The following is a 3468-nucleotide window of genomic DNA, read 5'->3' on the forward strand; positions in this document are numbered from 1 at the left end:
CTTGTCGGACTCATTTCATAGCAAAACTAGCTATAGAGTTCTTATATCGTCCTCCACTATCAACCTCACGAGTAGTAGTTACGTAGACACACTGATCTCTCGATAGACATTCTGATCTAGCTTCTTGTCCTTAGTATATTTAGATAGATTCTACAGCAACAAAAATTGGTCTTATAGGTTCTAAAGATTGGGCCTGGAAAGATGGTATTAACTGGTCTTGCAGAGGCCTGGCTTCTCTGTGCAGCACATACTTGGTTTACAAGTGCTTACAACCCCAGCTACAGGATCTGTTTGTTACCCTCTTCTGGAATCCACGGGTACTGAATGCATGAGGTGCGATGGCAGGCAAAATACGCATACAAAAATGCCCATTGCATTGAGTCTCATTCCCAAAGTGTTTTTTCTTTCGTGTCTTTCTTACTCTATCATTGTGGCAATCCATCATGACAGGGAAGAGAGACATGATACAAGTGTGAGGTGACCTATCATTGTCTCCAGACAAGAAAGCATTTTCAATTCTGAAATTCCAGGGGTTTGGGCCTGCTCAGTCTTATCAGTTCTGTCTGGTGGCCCAGTCCACTTGCTCCACATGAACCTGGGAGACCTGGGCTTAAAAATGTACAGACCAGTCTCATGTGGTAGCCAACTTTATTCAGGGCATAGTTTAAAAGGATAACCTGGGTGCCAGAGAGATGGCTCAGCAGTTAAGGGCACTGACTGCTCTTCCAGAGGACCAGGGTTCAAATCCTAGCACCCAGATGGCAGCTCATCTGTAATGTCTGTAATTCCAAGATCAGACACTCTCACATGGACATACATGCAGGCCAAAAAAAAAAAAAAAAATGCACATAAAGTTAAAAAGAGAAATCTGGAATGAAAATTCTGTTCAGCTTCTGAGGTCTCTCTTAGTGCCACTTCCACTTATCCATGAGCATGGGGAATATCTGTGCAAACTTCATGGGCCATTTTGGCAAAACAAAATGTGCCTTCTCATGGTAGGCCCGGATACTGCATGAAATACAACAGTTCAGTACTAAACCGAAGCTGGTTGAAATAGTGACCACCATTCCTGTCATTGGGTTCCCATGGAGGCTACTGAGTTCAGCAATATTATCCTCACGGAGCTGGGCTTGGTGGCGCATGCCTTTAATCCCAGCACTCAGGAGGCAGAGGCAGGTGGATTTCTGAGTTCAAGGCCAGCCTGGTCTACAGAGGGAGTTCCAGGACAGTCAGGGCTATACCGAGAAACCCTGTCTCGAAAAACAAAACAAGTTATCCTCACGGTATGGGATCCAAGTGAGCTCAAGATGAGGTCTAGCTTCCAGAGTACTCGAGGTTTGACCTTGGCAGTTGACAACAATGGCAGAGAGCAATGTGATTGAGGTCCAGGAGGAACTCATGAGAAAACTGGCCAAGGGTAGCCTCTGAGATGCTGTTCCTCTGGTGTTTGCCAGCAAGCAGGAGTTCATACTGCCTGCAGGAAAGTGGCTGAGATCACAGACAAACTGGGTGGCACTCTACACCACAGGTTCAAGTCCCTCGAGCCACCTGCAGGGATGGGCTTTATGGGGGACTAGACTAGTTGTCCAATCAGCTCAGGAGACAGAGAGTTCCCTCCCTTTCCCTCCTGTCTGTCTTCTGTTTCTCTTTTATGTAGCAAATGTGACTCAGTGGCATGCTTCTCTCACACTCCTATGAGAGATTACTGAAATTATTATTATTATTATAAAAAAGAGAAACCGCCTCACTATTGGTGCCAAGAAAGGATTTTGGTGTCTAAGCATCTGGCCTCTGGGAACCAATGAGCTGAAGAGTGGCATGGGAGTCTATTTGCTGGTTGGTTTTTTGAAACCAAACTTGGTCCATTTAAAAAATTAAAATTAAAAATGCAAGACAACCAGAGGCTAGAAAGATGGCTCAGCGGTCAGTGCTAATTGTTCTTGCAGAGGACCAGGGTTTGGCTCCCAGCTGCCAAGTGAGGCAGCTCACAGTCACCAGTTAACTCCAACTCCAGGGGATGCATTGCTCATTTCTCAAGTTGTTAGGGACACACACAATGAAAACAGATTTGCAGGGCTGGAGAGCTGGCTCAGCGGTTAAGAGCACTGACTGCTCTTCCAGAGGTCCTGAGTTCAATTCCCAGCCACCACATTGTGGCTTACAACCATCTGTAATGGTATCTGATGCCCTCTTCTGGTGTCTGAAGATAGCTGCATAATAAAAATAAGTCTGCCGGGCGTGGTGGCACACGCCTTTAATCCCAGCACTCGGGAGGCAGAGGCAGGCGGATTTCTGAGTTCGAGGCCAGCCTGGTCTACAAAGTGAGTGCCAGGACAGCCAGGGATACACAGAGAAACCCTGTCTCGAAAACCCAAAATAAATAAATAAATAAATAAAAATAAGTCTGAGAAAAAAGAAAAAGAAATAGATTTGTAAAACAATACGAAAAAGATGGCTTTAATTCCAGCACTTGGGGGGGGGGGGGCGGGGGGTGCAGAGTCAGGAGAGGCTCTGTGAGCTCAGGACAGCTAGGACTAGGAAGAGAGATACTATTATCTCAAATAAATAAGTACATAAACAAGCAAGCAAGCAAGCAAACAAACATATAAATAAAGCAGTGCTAGAAAAGAAAACTTGGACACACAGAAGGGCGACTGTGCCCGGTTTTGCCTGCCATGTAGCTGAAGCTAGTCCATGGGATTGGTTATTTCCTCCTGGAAACTGCCATCCACAGCTTGGCCACAGCGGAGTCCTCATGACTTGCCTATGTTTGGGTCACCTGTACTTCACAGCACTGAGCTTGTATTCATGCTCACACTCCACCTTCCGCTGAGCTGGAGACCTCTAGGAGGGTAGGGCCCAGCCTTGTTTTTGATTGATGAATGGTTGGGCAGGGGCCCAAATTCCCAGCTTGCTCTTGGACCCACTTGGGCAAGCTGCCAAAAGGCCTGGGTCTCGCCAGCAAGAACCTGTGCAAACTGGAAGGCTTTGCCTACTCCGTACCGCATCTCTGAGTATACATACTGTCTCTACTTGGGAAGTAACTTCTTCCCTCAGCCTGAAAGAGTCCAATTTACCAGCCTAGGGTGATCGCTACTTTTCCTTTTGTAAGGAAAGTGGCTACTTTCCTTAGTAGCCACTGCTACTAAGGTGTCTTGGATGGTGTCTTAGTTATTGCTGTGATGAAACACCATGAAAAGCACCAAAGAAGTTGGCAGGTTTTTTTTTTTTCTTTTTTTTTTGGTTTTTCAAGACAGGGTTTTTCTCTGTATAGCCCTGGCTGTCCTGGAACTGACTCTGTAGACCAGGCTGGCCTCAAACTCAGAAATCCATCTGCCTCTGCCTCCTGAGTGCTGGGATTAAAGGTGTGTGCCACCATGCCCGGTGGCACTGTTACTTTTATTGGTGGAACCTTAGGACTGGCATTCTTGGCCCCATGGACTCTTCCACTGCTTTCAATAAACAATT

Source organism: Mus caroli, unplaced genomic scaffold (assembly GCF_978045245.1).
Source record: "Mus caroli unplaced genomic scaffold, Mus_caroli_1 scaffold_17, whole genome shotgun sequence".
Taxonomy (NCBI): Eukaryota; Metazoa; Chordata; class Mammalia; order Rodentia; family Muridae; genus Mus; species Mus caroli.